Source organism: Podarcis bocagei (genome assembly GCF_964188305.1).
Source record: "Podarcis bocagei genome assembly, chromosome: 10".
Taxonomy (NCBI): domain Eukaryota; kingdom Metazoa; phylum Chordata; class Lepidosauria; order Squamata; family Lacertidae; genus Podarcis; species Podarcis bocagei.
The window spans coordinates 15,834,806-15,858,613 of record NC_138135.1 but is presented as its reverse complement, the minus strand read 5'-3'; the positions used below and the strand labels follow the sequence as shown (position 1 = coordinate 15,858,613).

General features: G+C 42.8%; 1 protein-coding gene across 4 annotated transcripts in view; it reads left to right on the top strand.

Moving 5' to 3' along the window:
- Positions 1-23,808, top strand: part of SOX5 (SRY-box transcription factor 5) — a 783,587-nt gene that overhangs the window by 187,009 nt on the left and 572,770 nt on the right. For 3 of the 4 annotated variants that reach the window (XM_081209972.1, XM_081209973.1, XM_081209975.1), the window contains one exon: positions 13,588-13,667. The gene's annotated coding sequence lies outside the window, so the exon portion shown is untranslated. The remainder of the gene's footprint in view (positions 1-13,587; positions 13,668-23,808) is intronic. The other variant, XM_081209974.1, reaches the window with a different exon arrangement.

The following is a 23,808-nucleotide window of genomic DNA, read 5'->3' as shown; positions in this document are numbered from 1 at the left end:
GAGGAAGAACCTCACATTTTACATCAACATTTTGCCATAGATTAACTTTGGTGATAACTCAAGTCCTGGACCATTTCAGCTTTGCCCAATGTATAGTGAGGAACCTGTGACCCTCCAGATAGTATTGTTGGACTACAGCTCCCATCAGCCGCAGCCGGCATGGCCGATGGTCAAGGGTGATGGGAGATGGAGTCCAATGACATTCAGAGGGCCACAGGTTTCTCCGCCCCAGTTGTAAAAGGTTTTTCACCGATTCCTGGGCAAATAATGATGGTGGTGAGAGGCAGAGCACATACATAGCATGCTTTGCCTTGCCTGCCACCACACACTGATGTATTCTCTTGGTCCTTGGAAGCTGTTTGTTTATTTACTATCCTTTTATTTTTAAAGGGGCCCTGATAATGTAAAGATTTCTGCAGGTAGAACTCAAAAACAATGAGGGATCTTGGGTGCCCTCCTTGTAACGTGATATATGGAATTATTGTTTGGCGGTGATGGTGGTTGCTTATTTTAATTGCGTTGTGTTTTAACATGCTGTAATCTGCCCTGGGTAAGAAATATTTCTCTTCTCCTTCTTCTCATCATATTTTAATTATAAAACTGTCATACCTCATGTTACGTTTGCTTCAGGTTGAGCATTTTCAGGTTGCATCACGCAGCGACCTGGAAGTACCGCAAAGGGTTACTTCTGGGTTTCACTGCTTGCGCGTGCGCAGACACGCAAAATGATGTCATGCGCATGCGCAGAAGCGGCGAATCACGACCTGCGCACATGCAGACACGGGTTGCGTTCTGCTCATGTTGCGAATGGGCCTCCGGAACGGATCCCGTTCACAACCAGAGGTACCACTGTATAGTGTTTTTGCACTTGTTAGAATCAGAGAAACATAGAACTGGAATGGGGAATTGGGGTCATCTATTCCGTTGTTTTTTAAAAAATCATTTTTATTGATTTTCCAATAAAAACACCCAATCAACATATCCAATCATAATCAATTAAAACAAAAAACTAAAATAAAAAAACCAAATTATAATCCAGATTGTGATTATTGATTTTTAGAGGCTCCCCATAGTCTGGACCCCCTATGGGGGGGTCACCTATTCCAACCCCCTGCAATGCAGGAATCTTTTCCCCAATGTGGGGCTCGGATCCATGGCCCTGAGATTAAAAATCTCCTGCTCTACTGACCGAGCTATCCTAGCTGCTGTTATCATCACCGTTTTCATTTGATTCATATTGTAGCGAGTCCCATGGAACTAACCCCCAATAGCTCTGAAGTGGGGCTACACATTTCACAGGCACCAATGTTTTTCCATTAAATGTTTCTCACCACCACCACTGGCTTTGGCCCAGCCCTGTTATTTTTCAAAAAGGCATGACTAGAACTGGCCTTGCAAATTGATAGGGCTGGCCCTACCATTAGATAAGGTGGGCTGGCTGCCCCAGGCAACAGAATGCCATAGGCTGATGGCGGAGACGAGATGAAAGGCAGAGCTGTGTGTCCTGCATGGTTTATGCTGCAGCCACTAAGTTCCCATGCTGTCCTCAGGCAAGGTACAGTCTGTGACATTAACATATGAGAGTGCTGGAGGTGAAATAGTTAAACAAGTTACCCAATCAGAACCCAGGGGGTGGAGTCAGAGGGACTATAAAACCAGCTCTGGGAGGGGTGAAGGGAGGAGTTCGTTGGGAGTTGGTTGGAGTGGGAGTGAATTGGGATAGAGTCTGTGGGTAGGTTGAGTTAGTCTAGCGAAATAAGCTGAGTCAGGAACAGTTAGGGGCTAGGAAGACAAGTAAATATCTGAGAGGTGGTTTAGTGAGTGAGAGCAGGTAGCGGAAGTTACAGGTCTGGATAGGCACCCCATGATTGTAATTGACCAATACCGTTTATGAAACCACACGCTTGTTAAACTGCAATAAATAAACAGAAGTTTATGTTCCAGTTTAACCCTGACTGAACCTAGTATTGTACCAGGTAGGGCCTGGGAGGTGGCAGCGAGAAATGAAGTGGTGGCACAGGGATCAATAGACAGTGAAACATCTGGGGACCCTGTGCGATCGCCACACAGTCAAACCTTGGTTCCCGAACAGCTCTATTTTGGAACGTTTCAGCTCCCGAACACTGAAAACCTGGAAGTAAATGCTCCGGTTTTCAAACTTTTTTTGGGAAGCCAAACATTCGACGTGACTTCCACTTGGGTGCAGGAAGTTCCTTCAACCAATCGGAAGCTGCGCCTCGGTTGCTGAACGTTTCAGAATTCGAACTGGCTTCCAGAATGGATTACGTTTGACAACTGAGGTTTGACTGTGGCAGCAACTTTTGTGTATGGAAGTGGAGGCATTTGTTTGTCCTGCATGTTAGGATCAGACTGTCTTGTGCCTTAAAAACTAAGAATGGGGGGGAAAAGAATTTTAGTTTGCATTTAAAAGCCAAGCTGCCCAACTTTCCAAAACAGTAAGAGAAACAGAATATTGCCATCCTGCAAAATTCGTACTTCCTCAAATTTTGCAAGGCAGTTCTCCAGCCAAGTAAGGTGTACAAAAAGGCATATACTCTGGTAAAGTCTGCACAAAATGCATCAGTGAAAACAAAATACAATAATGCATTATTTTAGGGGAAAAGGCTTTGCGAAAATGCATACATTAGACCAAATTGCACAAAAACAGGAGGCGTATATCAGGAGGCGTATATCACTTCCGGAGGCGGCGCGAAACAAGCAATGGCGGTCCTCTTTGCGCTGTGAAGAGGAGCTCCGCAGAAAAGGGTCGTTCGCTGCGGCACAGCGACGACCCATTAAGAAAAACCACGAGCAGAGTGAGCTCGTGGCTGTGGGACTCGGCGGGCACCTGGAGCGACCCCCAAAACGACGAAGGGACCCCGTAAGGGGCTCCGGAAGCGCGGAGGGGAAGCGGTGCTGAGAGTACATCGCTCTTTCTGCGGGAGCGAAGCCGCGCGGCTGCTGCTGATGAGCGCCGACCTTTCTTCCTTAAGCATTGGACTCCAAACTACTTACTCGTGAGTAAGAAACACTTTAAATCTGGAATTACAAATTGTAAAATTGGCTGAAAGCGGGAGACGAGAAAAAGGAAGTCCGTCTCCCGGTAGCGCTTAGAGATCAAAGGCAAAGGAAACGACAAGCTGGAAGCATTAGAAAGGGATTTTAAAACGGGAAGCATCGTGCGACTGGCAGAGCTGGCAACTGAAAGGAAAGGCAAACCTTTTTTTTATGTTATTGTGCAGTTTTAACCTGGGGACCTTCTCCTTTTGTTGACTTTAAAAACTTTAAAACCCAGCCCCGGGCTGACAGGGGAAAAAAGGGTTCTTTGCGGATACAATTTATAAAGTTGAAACGGATACATAGAGGCATTATTGGAAGAAACAACTTAGTAACTGTATCTTGCTCCTTCAGATGGGATTACTGTGGCAACATTGAAAGGGCTCTGCAAGTGGAAAAAAGCTTTAAGGACTATTCTTATTTTATTCTGCGTAGGAACTTTAATGGCGACCAAAACTTTCCTTCTTTCTTTCTGAACTTTAACAACACTCCCTCTAGTGGAGCTTGGGATTTACAAATTCCTGGGAACTAACTTTGTTTTGACTTTCTGTTGTTTGGTTATCTACTCTGAGGCCTGTCTTTCCCATGGAACATTTGACAGTCTGACCTTGAATCCAAAGACAGGTGTGGAATGAGTGGCCCTCCGAAAACAAGATCTGCAAAATCGAAAGCAGGGAAAGGCCAACTTGTACAAACAACCCTGATTTCTCAGTCTCGTAGATCTTCTGTCCCTGCCGTTCTACAGGGAGTTGCACCCTCAACAACAGCACTATTAAAGGAACCTGAACAACCAACAACTGAGGATATGGCAGCAGGGGGATCTAATACCCTTCTAGATGAAATGCTACAACAATTTGCAATTTTAAATAAGAAGGTTGATGACCAAACAGCTAAAATCGACTTAGCCACATCCTCAATTACCAAACTATCGGAACAAGTGGCTCAGCATTCACAAGAAATTGGGAATTTAAAGGACGCTACATCTGAGATTCGGAAATTGGCCGAGGCTGCAAACGAAAAAGCTGATCAAGCTGTTCAGAAAGTGGACGAATTGAAAGGAGAGGTAAGGCCACTACATAAACATATTAGCGACCAACAGGCCTATCTGTCTATGGTGGAACTGAAAAATCGGGAAAATAATTTAAGATTACGCTCTATCCCTGAGATCGAGAAAGAAGATCTGACTGGCTTTTTGACAACAGAATTCTCTAAATTTTGGGGTATAAAGGAAGACACAGACTTCAAAATTACAACTGCATTTAGACTGGGAAGAGTTGCCAGGAAGGACAGACCCAGAGACTGCTTGATCATCCTAAGGACCAAACAAGAGAGAGACAAACTACTTGACCTACACTTTAACAAAGCACTCGAGATCCAGGACAGAAGAGCGCAAATCTACAAGGATATTCCTAAACAATTGTTAGATCTCAGAGCTAACTACACTGATCTAGCTGGACTTTTGAGAAGTAACAGGATACCTTATAGGTGGGAGTTCCCGCAAGGTCTATCATTCAACTACAAAGAAAAGAAGGTCAAAATTAGAACGAAAGAGGACAGCCAGAAGTTCCTACACGACCACGGAGAAGACCTGCAGAAGGGTACAGCAGTTCCTTGGCCCCCACCAGAATCTGGGAAAGAACCAGCACCTCCGGGTTCGGATAAAAAAGAAGACACCCCATAAAGAGCAACAACAGATTGATACAGGATGTCTCTGCAGCTGTACAGTTGGAACATTAATGGCGCAAATTCCCCGGAAAAACGCAAAAGGATTTTTCATATTCTGAAAAAAGAACATTTGGATATAATCTGTTTGCAAGAAACTCACGTGACTAGGCTTCACAGGAAAGTGTTAATAAACAAAAGACTAGGCCAAGAATTTATCTCATCAGACAGAGTCAAAAAGAGAGGCGTGGTGATCTATGCAAAAGAGAACTTACTACCAAAATTCTTGTTTAAAGATGAACAAGGAAGAATCCTGGCAATTGAAATACAAACCCAAGGGGAAAAAGTTTTGATATTAGGAATCTACGCACCTAATGAGGGGAAATCAGAATTTTACAAGAAGCTACATGAGACACTGCTGGACTATCTGGACTATTCTAACATCATTATGATGGGAGACATGAATGGGGTGGTCTCTACTTATATGGATAAGTCACAGAATCAGAATCTGACCAAGGACGGAAGACTACCAAAAACTTTTTTCGAACTAACTGACAATATGGACTTGATTGACTTATGGAGGACGAGAAACCCCTTAGGTAAAGAAGGAACTTTCTTCTCTGAGGCTCACCTGTCCTGGACAAGAATCGACCAAATTTGGACAACGAGAGGGCTGGCACCTAAGACTATAAGAGTGGAAATCTGCCCAAAGACCTGCTCCGACCACAACGCCTTGAAAATGGAAATGAGATTTACTACTGCCGATTCCTTTAGATGGAAAATGAATGACAACCTGTTAAGAGATCAAGAGATTGTAAAGAAGGCCCAAAAAGCTTTAAAGGACTATTTTGAAATCAACTTGAACACCTCGGTGGAAAAAAGAATAGTCTGGGACGCAAGCAAAGCTGTTATGAGAGGGTTTCTGATACAACAGAATACGATTAAGAAAAAATTCTGGAATGGGAAAAAAGACAAGATATTAGAGAGGATAAGAGATGGAGAGAAAAAATTAAGACTGAATCCAAAATCAAAGGAGATTTTAAGAGAAATTAAATTCCACCAGTCACAATATACGAAATTGATTAACCAAGAAGTGGAATGGAAAATTAAACAAATGAAACAAAGATCTTTTGAATCAGCGAATAAATGTGGGAAACTGTTGGCTTGGCAGTTGAAAAAGAGACAAAAATTAAACTACGTTACCAACCTAGAAGTTGAAGGGAAAAACATTCAGAAACCGGGAGAAATTAGAAAGTGTTTCCAGAAATACTTTAAAAAACTATATACCCAAGGGTCTGAGGAAGCGATTGAGATAGAACAATTTCTGAAAGACAATGGCCTACCAGAACTATCTCAGGAGAAGAGGGTAATTTTAAATTCCAAAATAACACAACAGGAAATTGAGGATGCCATTCAGAACATGCAGTTAGGCAAATCTCCAGGCCCTGATGGACTTACCTCCAAGTATTATAGGACGTTAAAAGACTACCTGACACAACCATTAATGGAGATTTGCAACCAGATTATGGGGGGAGGGAGGGCACCAGAAACGTGGAAAGAAGCATTCATCACATTGATACCCAAAGTGGAAACTGAAAAGACTCAACTTAAGAACTACCGTCCCATCTCACTCCTAAACGTGGATTACAAAATATTTGCAGACATTTTGGCAAATAGATTTAAAAAAGTACTTAATGAAGTAATTCATAAGGACCAAGCAGGCTTTCTCCCAGGCAGGCATTTGTTTGACAATACCAGGAATATTATTGACATTTTGGAACTGTTGCAAACAAATATTAACACTAAAGCAGTCCTGATATTTATTGACGCAGAGAAGGCCTTTGATAATATTTCTTGGAAGTTTATGAAGAAAAACTTGGAAGGGATGGGAGTGGGACGGGGGTTTGAGAATGGAATAGAAGCAATTTATTCAGAACAAAAGGCTAAGTTGATAGTGAACAATGTGGTGACAGAAGAGTTTTATATTGAGAAAGGAACACGACAGGGGTGCCCCCTATCCCCTCTATTATTTATCTCGGTCCTGGAGGTGTTGCTGAATATGATTAGGAAGGATCGGCAGGTACAAGGAATACGGGTCGGAGCGAAACAATATAAACTGAAAGCATTTGCAGATGACTTGGTTTTAACATTACAGGAGCCAGAATCTAGTACAAAAAGAGTTTTGGAACTGATTCAGAAATTTGGTCGGGTGGCGGGTTTTAAGCTGAATAAACAAAAAACTAAGGTATTAGGGAAAAATTTGACAGCTACTGAAACAGAGGAGTTTCAGAAGGAAACAGAACTAAAAATTGTCAAAAAAGCGAAATACCTGGGGGTCAATCTGTCTTCTAAGAACTTGAACTTATTTAAAGACAACTATGAGAAATGTTGGTCAGAAGTTAAAAAAGATCTAGAAATCTGGTCAAGACTGAAACTATCCTTGTTAGGCCGAATCGCAGCTATAAAAATGAACGTTTTGCCAAAAATGTTGTTCTTGTTTCAAGCCTTGCAGGTTGTGGACAGAGTGGAATGTTTTGGAAAGTGGCAGAAGGATATATCGAAATTTGTTTGGCAGGGCAAAAAGCCCCGAATAAAGTTTAAAATACTAACTGACGCAAAGGAGAGAGGGGGTTTTGCCCTGCCAGACTTAAGGTTATACTATGAAGCTGCTGCCTTCTGCTGGATGAAAGATTGGATTCTGCTAGAAAACACTGATGTCCTAGATCTGGAAGGCTTTAACAATTCGTTAGGTTGGCATGCGTACCTGTGGTATGACAAGGCTAAAACATATGGAATGTTCAAAAACCATATTGTCAGAAAAGCAATATTTATGGTCTGGAAAAAATACAAAGACTTACTGGAAAGTAAAACTCCGAGGTGGGTCTCACCAATAGAGGCCAAGGCTCGGAAAAAACCTAATATGGAGGCCGGCTGGCCGAAATATTGGGAAATATTAGAAAACATTGGAGGTAATTGGAGGTTGCAGAGCTTTGAAAAATTAAAGGGTAAGGTGCAAGATTGGTTTCATTATGCCCAAATTAACGAGGTGTTTAAGCTAGACCAAAAAATAGGATTCCAGGTGGAAAAATCGAAACTTGAGACAGAGTTGTTAGAACCAAAGACCAAGTTATTATCGAGAATGTATAACTTGCTGCTTAAATGGAATACTCAGGATGAGATAGTCAAATCAGCCATGATAAAATGGGCTCAGGACATTGGTTACAATATCATGTCGGAGGACTGGGAAAGGTTATGGACCACCGGTATGAAGTTTACTGCATGTAATGCTCTGAAAGAAAACATTATGAAAATGGTATACAGGTGGTACATGACCCCAGTCAAGCTTGCTAAGATATACCATTTGTCTGATAATAAATGTTGGAAATGCAAGGAGGCTGAAGGGACATTCTTTCACCTGTGGTGGACTTGTCCAAGAGTGAAGGCCTTCTGGGAAATGATCTACAATGAGTTAAAAAAGGTGTTTAAGTACACCTTTCCTAAGAAACCGGAGGCCTTCCTCTTGGGCATTGTCGGCCAAAAGGTGTCAAAGAAGGACAGAACGTTTTTTATGTATGCTACTACAGCAGCAAGAATTCTTATCGCTAAGCATTGGAAGACTCAAGATTTGCCCACACTGGAAGATTGGCAGACGCAACTGATGAACTACATGGAATTAGCCGAGATGACTGCCAGGATCCGAGACTTGGGAGAAGAGACGATGGAGGAGGACTGGGAAAAATTTAAAGATTATCTACAAAAACATTATAAGCTATATGAACTATAATATGCCGCATGATTTGGAAGGTTAGCCCCAGTAATGAAAGTGGATTTTATATGAAATTGGATAATATCTTTGAAAGAACCAATGTTTAAATAGCTAAAAGTGATAATATGCTATGTTTTTAGAGTAATTGGAAAATAAGGGATTTAAACTCAAATTCTAATTGAAAGTACAAAGAAACACGCGAAACAAGGTTACAACTTGCTGATTAAATTTATTGATAAGAATGCATTATGCGGGAGATGTGGGGAAGTCCGATAGAAGATTGAAATAAGTTGTTGGAAGGGTTCGATTTTTTTTCCTTTTTCTTTTTATCTTTTCTGTTTTTTCTTCTTTCTGTATTATCTGAAACTGGAAAAATGCAATAAAAATTATTATTAAAAAAAATATCAGGAGGAATCTGTACTGAATTTGTGAATTTTTACGAGGGCTTCAGAAATACTGCAGATGGGTGTAGAAATCAGTTTAAGATTGGGAATGATTGAGAAAGTGAGAGAAATTGAAATTGACAGCCTCACCCATCCCTAGTGAAAAATGAATGTGAGATGTGAAGCTTCAGGGAACCAGGCAAAGGGCCTTCTCAGTAGTGGCGCCCTCCCTGTGGAACGCCCTCCCATCAGACGTCAAACAGATGAACAACTATTTGACTCTTAGAAGGCATTTGAAGGCGGCCCTGCTCAGGGAAGTTTTTAATGGTTGATGTTTTACTGTGTTGTTAATATTTTGTTGGGAGTTGCCCAGAGTGGGGTAAACCAATCAGATGGGTGGCATGTTGTTGTTGTTGTTGTTGTTGTTGTTGTTGTTGTCAACAACTGAGCCTTCATTAATTCTCAGATTGTGTTGCTTCATGTTCCACACTATGCACCCCCAAACCAAGCCTGTATGGAACCCCAGCCATCAATTTCAACCCATGAATCCCAAGCAAAGTGTTGGCAGCATCTCTTCATAGATGTCAAACATTTTCATATTCATCCTGTTCAGTTAAATAAATAAAGAAATAAATAAACCCAGCAAAATCAGTACCCTAAGAAGGTAATGAGGGGTGTTGTTTTTCAAGCAGGCCAAATAATTTAATCATAAATTTGGATATGAGGCTGCATGCACCTTGCCATTTAATCCAGACTGACCTTGTCTGGGGGAAACCTGTTTGTAAGTAAAAAACCAAAACCAAAAAGACTGATGTCGGTGTGATATCTCAACAACTTGCTTAAAACTTAAGTTGCTTTCAGGAAGAAGCCTAATTTCACATGTCGGACTCTTTGTTTAAAGACTGCATAAGTGCTTTTCAGAACAGCAGTCTGAAATCAGACGACATGGGTTATGGATCAGAGCTATCTACGTGTTAGATCTGACATGAATTATGGAATCAAGTGCCATGGTTCAGGAAGTTTCGCTCTAGACCACCGTGCATTATTTCATAGCAAGCAAAACATTCTGAAAGAAAAGGTGGCGCTTCTTCGCAGATGGGACTGTGATTCAAGCCTGTCTCTAGAGGGCAGGCAAATATAAGATAGGCATATAAGGTAGCAAGTGAATTTCCTGAACAGAGCCAGATCTCTGTAATTGCATATCAGATGTAAGTGAGTTTGTCGACTCCCAGAGTCCTGAATTACTTCACAAGGCAGTGAGGAGAAGGACTATTCGCTGATCTGAGAGGGAGGAGGAAGCAATAGATTGTGTGTGGAGAATTTGTAACGGTATACCAGGGAGATTGCCCCTTAAAATGATAGAGTTGAATCCAGATTAAGTTAATTGAATTCATTCCCATTGAAACACATGGTACTTCAATTAAGTCAGGACTAACTTGTCCCGATGGTTTCAAGTGTGCAATTTAGGATGCAATGAGTCATTGGTAATCACTAAAAGCAATCCTCTAATTTATGTTTTTGCAAGTTCTTTGTTCTAAATTGGCTGCAGTTCATTTCTGGGCCCAGACTAGTGCTTAAACCCCTAAACTACAGTGGTACCTCAGGTACAGTGAGGTACAGTGGTACCTTAATTAGTTCTGGAGGTCTGTTCTTAACCTGAAACTGTTCTTAACCTGAGGTACCACTTTAGCTAATGGGGCCTCCCGCTGCCACCGTGCCGCCGCCACACGATTTCTGTTCTCCTCCTGAAGCAAAGTTCTTAACCCGAGGTACTATTTCCGGGTTGGCGGAGTCTGTAACCTGAAGCGTATGTAACCTGAAGCGTATGTAACTTGAGGCACCACTGTACTTTATCCCCAAGTATCTGAGAGACTGCATCCCTATAGGCCCTCCCCCCAGGTGTTAAGATCAACAGAAGGGGCACTCTGGGTAGTTCCACCAACCTCAGAAATATGGAGGTGGCCCAGGAGAGGGCATTCTCTGAGGCAACTCCTCAGTTGTGTAGTTCTTTCCCTACAGAGGTACATTTGGCACCTTTACCAACTAGCTTTCAGCAAATGCTGAAGATGTGTCTCTTAGCTCCGGCCTTTGACACTGTGCGTTTTTAGAACTCACCCTATTCCCACGACTCTGGTTTGTTTAACTGCTTTTAATTCTGGATGTTAAACCCTGGCAAGAGAGAGGTCCTGGTTCCTGTGTCAGAGAAATGGATCAGTTGTCTATTCTGAATGGGGTTGCACTCAGGAGTAGGTTCATGGCCTGAGGCTGCTTTTGGACTCATCTTTGTCACTCGGTGGTCACAAGGACAAGGAGTCCCTTTTACCAGCTTCAGGAGATCAGGCAGTTACAGGTATTCCTGGACAATGATAGCTTGGCCACTGTGGTCTTAGTACCCCCAAGACTGGATTACTGCAATATGTGTTCATCAACACCAAAGACTGATACAACAGGTCCATCCCTATAGATGTAGTATCAAACAAGACCACAAGCACCTTAAATCTCTGGAGAAGATGGAGTTCAGCAGCATGGATCTCTTTTCACTGAGAACAAGTCCAGAGTTGCACACGTTAACCTAAATGTGTGGAGGAACCCACAGTCCAGTCACCTTCCACTCATTCAACATAACACATGAAAACTACTACTGTGCTTTCATTTTTAAAAAAAGAAAACTGATTTTATTTTATAAAGCAAAAGGGAAATATATCCAATGACAGTAACGACGACAATGCATTAGGAAAAAGCAACATTTCAGGAAAGGAAAGAGGCTCTATCTCTTCTTTGTTTACGAAAGCGTGACACTGTTGAAAAGAAGCTGCTAGTTTCACACTGTCATCCGCAAAACTCATGATGTGCCTACAAGCAAAGTGCAAAGAATGTCTCATTTGTTCACCCAAAGGGGGGGGGGAGTACTGCATGGTCTGTGGTGTATAAATGGCTTTGGGTTTAACTCTTTGGTAGTTTTGTTCCCATCCTTGCAATCTCTAGAGGCGAGAACGAAAAAACCCACCAGCGTGGATAATACAGTCAGATGGGACGCAGGTCCTCTCTGCTTATTTTTCGTTTTGCCTTCCCATAAAGAGTTTGAGGCAGTTTAGCATTATGCTGTACTATCAACCGCTGATTTGTGTGCCTGCTGAAAGATCTCTCACCTTTCAGGCTTGCTTTGCTCAGCCCCACTTTAATCAGCTGGCAGAGCCATTTTATGCCAATGTTGCCAGTTTCTCAACTGGGAATCCATGAGTCAGGGTGCTTTCAAGGGTGTCCCATCAAACACTCTCTGTGCTCAGCCAGCCCCCATCTGGCTCCCTTTTTTTAACAGCCAGTCCAGGGGCTGCATCTGCATGTCTGCTTCCTCTTCCTTTGCCTCAGGGTTGCCCCTTGTAGAACTCAGCAGGCAGGAAGATGGGGACAAAACTAGACTGAGTTGAGACTGCCTGTCGTTGGCTCCTCTGCCCTATCAGCCACACGGTAGAGAAACATGCAGCTGAGAGATGCTAAATTGTCCTGCATCTGTAGCTTATCTTCCTGTGGTCTGTTGCCTCCCTCTCTTCCCAGCTGGATTCCAGCATCAGGAATGAAACTTGTCAGCAAGGCAATGGAAGAATTTGTTGGAACTTACATTCTTGGCAGAGTTTTGAGTTCCAACAGATCCTGGGTAATTGATGTCTCCCATGGTTACTATAGCTCCCCTTTTTTGAACGTTTGGAAAGCTGCTGTAGGAAGGCAGAGGGCCTTCTCAGTAGTGGCACCCGCCCTGTGGAACGCCCTCCCATCAGATGTCAAGGAAATAACCAACTATCTGACTTTTAGAAGACATTTGAAGGCAGCCCTGTTTAGGGAGGCTTTTAATGCTTGATGTTTTATTCTATTTTTAATATTTTGTTGGAAGCCGCTCAGAGTGGCTGGGGAAACCCAGCAAGATGGGCAGGGTATAAATAAGTTGTTGTTGCTGTCGTCGTCGTCGTTGTCATCCAATTCTTCAGTCTAGCTTGGAGGTCTATAGCAGACATCCACAGTAAGGTCTCTGTCGTTTCCCTCTCCTGAATTTTTTACCCATATGCTCTCAATCTGCCTTCCATGCTCCAGGTCATGGATGTCTTCACAAGTGTACACATCCTTTGCATATAACACTACTATTGTGAAATTGCTTTGAGGTGCTTTTACAGGAAGTGATTCATAAATGGAAACAACAATAATAACTCTGGAGAGGCACAAGAGACCTGTCCTCTCTTGCATCTGGCCACTCTTGCTGAAGCTGATGTGCATGAGCACAGAGGGATGGAGAACCGTGCATCAAATATTCTGCCTCCCTCTCCGCTTTGTGCCTCAACAGTCCTTAATAAGTCTTTGGTGTGTGCCTTTGTAAGGCGTTTGGAGTTCATTCATTTTGTTTTCATAGAACAATTGACCGTTTAACTCATGTGTAGGCAAACTAAGGCCCGGGGGCAGGATCTGGCCCAATCGCCTTCTCAATCTGGCCCGCAGAAGGTTCGGGAATCAGCATGTTTTTACATGAGTAGAATGTGTCCTTTTATTTAAAATGCATCTCTGGGTTATTTGTGGGGCATTGGAATTCGTTCATTCCCCCCCTCCAATATATAGTCCAGTCCCCCACAAGGTCTGAGGGACAGTGGACTGGCCCCCTGCTGAAAAAGTTTGCTGACCCCTGATTTAACTGGTAACATGGTGTCTCTCTCCCCCCCCCCTTTTCTTCTTCAGTTTCAGAAGCAAATGAGGATATAAAAGACAGGAGTGGTGGAGTGGTTAAGAGACAGTGGTCAAGCTGGGAAGCTCAACAGGTAAGTCTTGGATTTTCTGCTTTCAGAAATGTACTTTAGATTAAAACTAGGCTTGGGCCTAGTGGGAAAACCCCAAATATTGGAGCACCTATCTCTTCAAGAAGAAAAACCCAGCCATTTTAAATTCCATGTGCCTTACTGAAAACTGCCCATTGCTTAACAGTGAAAATGAGAAGGTGGGGGTAGATGGCCAATGGAACAAGAATGAACCAGGCAAGTGGAAATTATAGATGTGAGATTAGGTTCCATTCTGCATGTTTTGAATGTAAGCTGTTACACAAGGAAGTCACAAAGGTTTGGGGCTTGATGTTGTGCGATCCTTTGTTGAGATCTTGTTGTCCGTGTTTGGTTGCGTGGCTCATGGGAACGTTTTTCTTTCCTTCCGTGGTACAGATTTCCTCTGAACTTCTTCTAAGCACACACAAAAAAGGATGTTTATTAAAGGCTGAAAATGTATGCTTTGACTTCATTGACTTTCAGTTCAAGACTTTAGCATGCTTTTGGATCAGTTGCTTCCTTCATGCATTGGCTGGATGTAAAAACAGCTATAGGAGGAACTCAGTTGGCTATAATTTGGAAGGGAAATGACCTCTATTGCACCTGTGCTACCTCATTCAGATTTCCATACATCAGTCTTGTTTTTAGTTGTCATGAGTAAGTATACTACTTTTGCTTAGCTCATGGTTCCTGAAATATGGGACATAATCTACCAAGTCTGGTCTTCAGATGCACCAAGAGATGCCTGATTTGTCTCCTGAAGCTGAGGTTCCCAGGAAATATAGAGAAACAGGGTCCTCTCAGGCTGGCTGATGGCGCAGGTTCCCTGGCTTGGTCTTCGTCACTTCTGCCTTCTGTCCAGGGCACATGGGTCCTTCTTAAACAGCTGCAGGGGAGATGGGGTAGAGGGTACCCAAACATTTTCTCAGACCATGGATGGTTCCATCAGGAGTTGACAGTGTGCAGTTTTTAGGGGACTCTGGTCCATGAAAGCTTGTGCCGCATTAAATTTGATAGTTTCTTGAGATTGAGGTGCCACAAGACTCTTTGTTCTCCTTGTTTTTATAGTGGAGGGAAGGGAGTAAGCTGTTTTGTGTGGCTGGTGGCACACAAGGAAGCAGGCAATCCATTCTAGCAGGCACCCTTTTCAAAATGCGTTGGACAATGGTGCGAATGCCCAAGAAAGCCATTTCCCAATGATAATTGAAATCTTAGCCATTTCAGAATGATTTGCCCATCAATTCTGTTTGTTTCACTGTCTGTGCCTGTGCGTGCAAATTGTGGAGAACGCTCTCAAACGTATATAATTTTCATATAATCCTGTACATCTGCAATTTAGCTTCTAATTTGTTTCTTTGTAGTATTAAGCAGAGACAGTGGTTTATTTTTTAATGACATAAAAAAAGGTTTTCTCTCCAGGGGTTTTGACCCGTGTGGCAGAAAGAGCTTGTGTTTCTTTTTCATCATCAAGACAAAGACTGAATTCTTTCTTTTTGTTTTAAAAAAAGAAGAAGTGATTAAAGAGAAGAATGTTTCCCCTGAGATAAGATACATTCTTTGTTTTTTCTTCTTCCTTGTTTTCTTTCTCTCATCTGTATGTCATTTCTCTTTGTCCTCCCACCCCACCCCCAGTGTGGACGCCTCCATTTTAGGATGCTTACCACCGTGGTTATAAATATAGGAGTAACATATTGAGATCAGGATCAGGACACATAGAATTAGTCATATTATTCTGCTTACCATATAAAGACTCAGGAACTCAGAAAGAGAACAAAATCTAAGACAGGAATACAATGCTATGCCATCAGCATGGCTAGAGTTGGGATAGAGAAATTGTAGCCTTCCAGATGTTGTTGGCTACAACTCCCATCATTCCTGACCATTGACCATGCTGGTTCAGGCTTTGGGCCAACTGAAAATATTTTGCTGAATGAGGTGAAGGACAATATAGTGTGTGTCCTCCCGGTTCATCCATTTCTCATACAGAATCCTTATGTTTGTATAAGAAATGACTATCTAATGTAGCTCTTTGCTGGAGATGTGATATGGACAATGCTTTGAAAGATATGCTTCTGCTGTGTCCCACACTTGCTAAGTTTCAGGAGAAAGTGCTGGACTATAGAAACAAGACACTATGGGGAAATTTAAGATTTTCAGAGGTGACTATGCTCTTGAACTATATACCCATTGTATGGAAATTGTCAACAGGACGGCGAAAATGGATTCTACACACCCTAATGGTGGCCAAGAGACTGATACTGATGAATGGGAAGAATACGGATACAATTCTTCTTAATCAATGGCTTGACAAAATGACAATATTGGCAACGCATATGAATGGGCAGACTTTCTTTGGTTAAATACAATGATATTTGGAATGAGTTTATTAGGTTATTGACTTAATAAGAATAAGAATATACACATCTGAGGTCCAGCGCCTAGGGCCTTCTGGCAGTTCCCTCACTGCAAGAAATGAAGTTACAGGGAACCAGGCAGAGGGCCTTATCGATGGTGGCACCCACCCTGTGGAACGCCCTCCCATCATATGTCAAAGGAAGAAACAACTACCAGATTTTTAGAAGACATCTGAAGGCAGCCCTGTTTAGGGAAGCTTTTAATATATGAAGGACTACTGTATTTTAATATTTTGTTGGAAGCCGCCCAGAGTGGCTGAGGAAACACAGCCAGATAGGTAGAGTATAAATAATAAATAATAATATATTATTTATTATTATTATTATTATTAGTCCTTACTCACTTTTTCTGTTCCTCCCCCCCCACACTCTCTTTTTCTAATAAAATATTAATATACAGAAGCCAACTGAAGTGGCAGTTAGATCTTACTTCAGCCCTGCAACAGTATTGTGTCCTCCACTACCACCAAGGGCTCCAGACTAGTTAGGCAAATCAGGCAATGTGGCATACACTGCTCTAACTGAAGGATACAGCTGGGACTTGGGAGCAGCAGCATTTGCCACCTGATGCAGTTGCCTTGCTGTCTAATGGTAGGGCTGGCCTCCTGGAGCTGATGTGAGTTGCGAGTCCAGCAAGATCTGAAGGGCCACAAGTTCTTTGTCCTAAGCTGGAGTCATCAAGGTCATGGAGCAGATACTGCACCTCCCAAGTGTGTTGCACCCTTAACCACCCATGGACCAAACTAAGGCATCTTCGGAGGGGATACTTTAGTTATGAGGGCACCACTTGCCTTCCATAGTTGATATCAAGGGGGCAGATGGTACAGCTGTTGCACGTGTTCAGATGTGGATGCACAGACACACATGGGGCCTTGGCAATATAATATAAAAACCCTCCAACTATCCACCCATCTGTTGTTAACATCCCTCCAGCATTGGCATCCACCAACATTTCCTTGCTAGCAACATAAGATACAGTTTCAGTGGCTCGTGACTAGTTCTTGTGTTCAGACGGAGCCTCGTCTCAGAAGAGATTGCCCTATTGCTCATCCTTCTCTTGCCCGTCTCATGGGATTATGGCAACAGGCAAGGAAACATTTGCTTGCATTCTTGTTTTTTGTTCTGCATCATGCTTACTTGCTGTAGCATTCTGAATCTCTTGGACAACGTATTCGCATCAGTGAGCTATCTTTCATTTTATTTTTTTCACCGGCTTCAGCTCTAGAAATTTCTGTAGTGGAGCCATATCAATGCTTGTTGCATCAAAAGTAGAGGATTACCACTGCTGAACACTCTGTGTCAAGATGCTGTTGTGAGGATCAGAAGCAGCTGGTGCCTAGCGGATGATAGTTTTATCCACTTTAAGCCCTACCAAGGGTTTACCATATGGCTAGGCCTATGCTATAGCATACTTTGCATAATGGTTAATCCAACCTTTCCTTCTGCCCCCTGCCCCTTTTTACAGCAAGAAATACATTGCTCCTTTATCTCTGAAGTAGACCAGCCTAAATTTCTCCTCCTTCCTTAACTCTTAAACCTCACATTCTGCTCCTCATAGGAAGGGATCCAGGGGTCATCCAGTCCAACCCCCTGCAATCCAGGAATCTCAGCTATAGCACCCATAACAGATGACCATCCAATCTCCGCTTAAAAACCGCCCAAGGAAGGAGAGTCCACAACCTCCCAAGGGAGACTGTTCCACTGCCGAACAGTTCTTACTGTCAGAAAGTTTTTCTGTATGTTTGGTCAGAATCTCTTGAAGCCATTGGTTCGAGTCCTACCCTCCAGAGCAGGAGAAAAAAGGCTTGCGCTCCTCTTCCTCCTTGATTTTTAAAAGGGAGGATGATCCCTTCACTTCTCTTTAACATGAGAGCAGCCTTGCTAGATCAGTCCAATGATCCATCTGTCACAGCTAAAAATTGGCCGCTGTTTCTTTAATGCTAAAAGAACTAAGTCAGCATGAGTCAGCGGCCTACAATGACTCATGCAACCTTTCACCAAATTGTACCTGTATATATAGAGTGGTCAATGTTAGTGTTGGGTGTGGGTTGGTTGGATGGTAGAAAGCTGGTTGCGTTTGGTGTGTATAAAAACTGTCGGTCGTGGTTGGAGAAGAAGATTTTTAAAGAATAAAAGCAGCAATGTTCTGCAGGAATATTCTTTCTCAAAGACTTGTTGTTGTTGTTTAATCGTTTAGTCGTGTCCGACTCTTTGTTACCCCATGGACAAGAGCACGCCAGGCACTCCTGTCTTCCACTGCCTCCCGCAGTTTGGTCAAACTCATGCTGGTAGCTTCAAGAACACTGTCCAACCATTTCGACCTCTGTCATCCCTTTCTCCTTGTGCCCTCAGTCTTTCCCAATATCAAGGTCTTTTCCAGGGAGTCTTCTCTTCTCATGAGGTGGCCAAAGTATTGGAGCCTCAGCTTCAGGATCTGCCCTTCCACTGAGCACTCAGGGCTGATTTCCTTCAGAATGGATAGGTTTGATCTTCTTGCAGTCCATGGGACTCTCAAGAGTCTCCTCCAGCACCATAATTCAAAAGCATCCATTCTTTGGCGATCAGCCTTCCTTATGGTCCAGCTCTCACTTCCATACATTACTACTGGGAAAACCATAGCTTTAACTATACGGACCTTTGTTGGCAAGGTGATGTCTCTGCTTTTTAAGATGCTGTCTAGGTTTGTCATTGCCTTTCTCCCAAGGAGCAGGCGTCTTTTAATTTCGTGACTGCTGTCACCATCTGCAGTGATCATGGAGCCCAAGAAAGTAAAATCTCTCACTGCCTCCATTTCTTTTCCTTCTATTTGCCAGGAGGTGATGGGCCCAGTGGCCATGATCTTCGTTTTTTTGATGTTGAGCTTCAGACCATATTTTGTGCTCTCCTCTTTCACCCTCATTAAGAGGTTCTTCAATTCCTCCTCACTTTCTGCCACCAAGGTTGTGCCATCTGCATATCTGAGGTTGTTGATATTTCTTCCGGCAATCTTAATTCCAGCTTGGGATTTATTCAGACCAGCCTTTCACATGATGAATTCTGCATATAAGTTGTGCCGACTAAGGTCTGAGGACTAGGCAAATGAGTGAAAAGGAGGTCAGAACCTTTTCTTTTTCAAACACTGTCACCATCTAGCCTGGCATCCTGTTCTCACAGTGGGCAACCCGATGCCCTGGGAAACCCTCATGCAGGGCACAGCCACAAGAGCCCTCTTCCCTCCTGTGCTCTCCAGTAGCTAGTATTCAGAAGCATCGTTGCCTCCAACCATGGAGGCAGGCGTGGCTACCAGCCTTAGTAGCCATTGATGAGTTGTGTTGTATTTCCAGAGAGGCAGGAAGTCACAGGCCATATGCACGCAAAATGTGCCACCACACTTAATGACTGTGTCAGTGCTGGGTAGGATATATTCTTCTTCGTTGGCGATCACTCGTAGCTGAATAAGATTGTCTTCCATAAACACGTTTTTAATAGTGAGTCCGTAAGTGACTGTGGAGGCCAATTCTGGATCCCCACGCCCTTCCACAGTGGGGACATTGGTTTCCGAGCGGGAGTTGATCACGGTGTGATTTGCCAAACGTGCCTTCCTCGTAGCACGTTTCTCCCTTGCGTCCTGAGTCTGAGTGTCTTCAAAGCCCATGACACCTTTGGTAAAGGCTGTTCTCCAACTGGAGTGCTCGCAGGCCAGTGTTTCCCAGTTTTCAGTGTTTATACTACATTTTTTTAGATTTGCCTTGAGGCAGTCTTTCAACCTCTTTTGTTGACCACCAGCATTACGCTTTCCATTTTAAAGTTCAGAATAGAGTAGTTGCTTTGGAAGACGATCATCAGGCATCCGAACAACATGACCAGTCCAACGAAGTTGATGTTGAAGAATCATTGCTTCAACACTGGTGATCTTTGCTTCTTCCAGTACACTGATATTAGTTTGCCTGTCTTCCCAAGTGATGTGTAAAATTTTTCAGAGACACCGTTGATGGAATCTTTCGAGGAGTTGGAGATGGCGTTTATAAGTGGTCCATGTTTCACAAGCATACAGTAAGGTTGGTAGTACAATAGCTTCCCTATACAGGGCTACCTTCAGAAGTCTTCTAAAGGTTGTATCTCCTTGGCTCAGGGGTCACATAACTCCATAACCCTCCAACGTTCCTCCAATAAAAATAGGGACATCCTAAGGGAAAGCGGGACATTCCAGGATCAAATCAGAAACCGGGATGGTTTCTGTAAATCTGGGACTGTCCCCAGAAAATAGGGACACTTGGAGGGTCTGTGACCTCTACCTCTGCTGAAGCTACACGGATGCTGCTGCCAGGAGGTCAGATAGCCAATACTGGCCTGATGACTGCTACTGATGACACCCCCTCCAATGATATGGACAGAAGCTGACCAGACTTCTTCCAACCATGGAGAAAGAGCATAACCATCATTGCTAGCAGCCATTGAGAACCTTGGCCTCCATGAATGTGTTCAATCCTCTTTCAAAGCTATCCAAGTTGGTCCCATGGGAGCTTTGCATACAGAAGGTCACAGGTTCAATCCAGCTAGTGCTGGGAAAGATTCCTTATCTGCAATCCCGGAGAGCTGCTGCCAGTCAGTGTTGACATTATTGAGTTAGATGGACAATGATCTGACAGTATAAGGCAATTTCTTGTGCTGGAGTGAAATGAAGTAAATTAGAGGTGGTTTGGAAGAATATTCTCCATATATATGAAAACTTGGAATAACTTTTCCCTTAACTTGAATATTATAGTCTCATTGGTGATAATCTCACTTTCCATTCAAATAACTGGAGAGCCTATATATATATATATATATATATATATATATATATATATATATATATATATATATATATATATAATATGTTACGCTGTTATTTCCTTTGAAGTTAAGGTCAGGCTGTTCCTGTCCTTTTTCCCCTGCCTCTGGCAAATCTTTGACTGCTTAGAGGATGATCCTTCATATTTTTAATAACTTCTGATATATATATAAATAATGGCAACTCAAGAGATCAGCTTACTCTTTGGCCATGGGAAAAAAATCCTCCTCTATTTCTTATTCCACCCCCCCCCCACGTCTCTCAAATGTGGTTATTCACATTGTTAAAAGGACCAGTTCCCCCCGCCCCCCATCTGAAATCCAAAGAATGAAGTGTGAATCTTACAGTTTTGCTTTGTAAGTCATTGGGGGGTGGGGGAGATTGGAACAGAAATGTAATTTTTTTAAAATAAATAAATAAATAAATACCAAGACTCCTTGGATTCTAGTGCTATGAGTGAAGGGGAGAGAATAACCTTTTTCTATCCACTTTCTCCCCTCCGTCTATCATGATTCCACTTCCCTTACTCACCATTCGTTCTCTAAAATCAATCCTTGACAAGGCCAGGTGGGGTCAGGAGAAACACCTTTCAAATTTTGCTTTGCGGTTCTCCAGCCAAGTATTGTGTAGAAAATTGTATATACTGGGTTTGTTGGCAGCCGTCTGTCTCGGAGACAATGGAGGAGTGTACCTTGGGGGCAAAGTCAAACTGTTGGAAGGTTACAGCGCCTGCTGTGGCTGTAGAGGTTGATAAGGGAGAGACATGTTTTGTTGCAGCTGGGGCAGAGGAAGGCGTCCAGTTGTGCTGCCTCAGATGCCCCATGGTGTTTCTACTCTCTGCGCTCCTCCCAGCGGCCATTCCTCCTCTGCTCACTGCTATGGCTACACAACTTCACCGTCTGTCTCCAGGCATTGCGGTAATCTGAAAGGGATTCCTTTTTTTAATTTTTTTATTAGATTTTCCACAATAATAACAAAAACCACAAAGCAGAATGATACACAAAAACAGAACAAAAGAAAAATACATCAATGAACGGAAAAGGGGGGGAAGGAACAATAAACAGATAAACAATAACAACAAACTTAATTCTATACAAATCCAACCTTTTAAACATCTTGGTTGACTTCCTCTAGTCCCTCCCTTCTGAGTTTCCTTGTAGTTGAAGGTAACAGCTTTCCAATATCATTATTAAACTAAAACAATTTCCAATTATAGTCCATCTTATTCACATTTCTTAATATTCTAAATCCCATTTAGTTAATTATAATTTAGTTTAATCCTAGGCCTATTTGTTTCTTTCAAGTAATTTCTAATTTTTTATATTACAATATTTGTTCAAATAGTCCTTAAATTTCCTCCAGTCCTCTTGAAACTCCTGTTCTTTCTGGTCGCGGATTCTTCCAGTCAGGTCAGCTAGCTCCGAAAAGTCCATCATCTTCATCTGCCAATCTTCCATCAAGGGATTCCTTGATGCTGCCGGCCTTCATGTCACTTTTGCAGACGCCTTTTTAAAGCAGAGTTGGTCTGCCAACGGGCCTGGTTCCTGAAGCCAGCTCCCCATAGAGCGCATCATTGGGGATTTTGCCACCTTCCATTCTGTCGACATGACCAAGCCAGCATAGACATCGCCGAGACAGGAGTGTGAACACGCTAGGAATGTGGGTTTGAAAGAGCACAAATTTGTTGAGACTCTGTCCTGCCACGTGATGCCCAAAATCTTCCCGATGCAATGCCTTATTTTAGGGGGAATTGCTTTAGGGAAAGAAATTTGCACAAGAACACTGGTGAGCTTTCACAAAGACTTGCTTCTTTTTCATTGCAAACTGATGTGGAAAACTGAATTCAGGATTGGGAAAAGGAGAAGTTGAGAGAAATTGAAATTGCCAGATTCCTATTTCCCTACACAGGGTCGCCCTCAGCACCACAGAGTCTGCCCACCGTAAGAGTTGGACCATGGGTAGGCAAACTAAGGCCTGGAGGCCGGATCCAGCCCAGTCACCTTCTCAATCCAGCCCACGGACGGTCCGGGAATCAGTGTGTTTTTACATGAGTAGAATGTGTCCTTTTATTTAAAATGCATCTCTGGGTTATTTGTGGGGCATAGGAATTTGTTCATTTTTCTTCAAAATATAGTCCGGCCCCCCACAAGGTCTGAGGGACAGTGGACCGGCCCCCTGCTGAAAAAGTTTGCTGACCCCTGAGCTGGACCATGTAGTCTCCCTCCATTCTATGTTCTCCTTCTTGGTCTGTGGTTCCATTTCTTTTTGGACCGCAGGGAAGCCAGAGGGAGAGAGAGAGAGAGAGAGAGAGAGAGAGAGAGAGAGAGAGAGAGAGAGAAATTGTCTTCATACTAACAAGAAAGAGCTGGCAGCATAATTCCCGAGGCTTTGCACAAACTGAAGAGATTTCAGTATTCTTTCTTTTCCTTCCTTTCTTTTTTCTTTTTGTAAAGAACACATCTATTGTGAACACAATTATAAGCTTTCCTGCTTAAATCTGACCCATCAGAAAGACGTGCTGCCACCAGTATCATTAGCAAGTAAAGTGTTGATAACACTAGTCAAACGCACAGCAGACTCCTGGCTCTTTCAGTGTCTGGACTAGCTCCCAATATTAGGAACAGGGCCCCGGCTGCCGTCACTTCTCCTGTGCTAACATACGCCCTGCCATTAGCAGTCTGAAGGCAATTTTAATAAAATACATAGGCCTGCCGAGTTGGCCTCGGAAGATAAATAAGCAATGCGGAAAAGAAGCTTTTGTTTAAAAGTAATTATTTAAACTATGTATTACAGGTAATTTCCCTCCACCAGTAAAGCAAAATGCTATCAGAATTTCAATAATGTTTTTTTGTGTGTGCCTGTTGCTTATCTAGATAACACGATATTGTCATTTCGAGGAGCTTAAAATGGCTGTTTT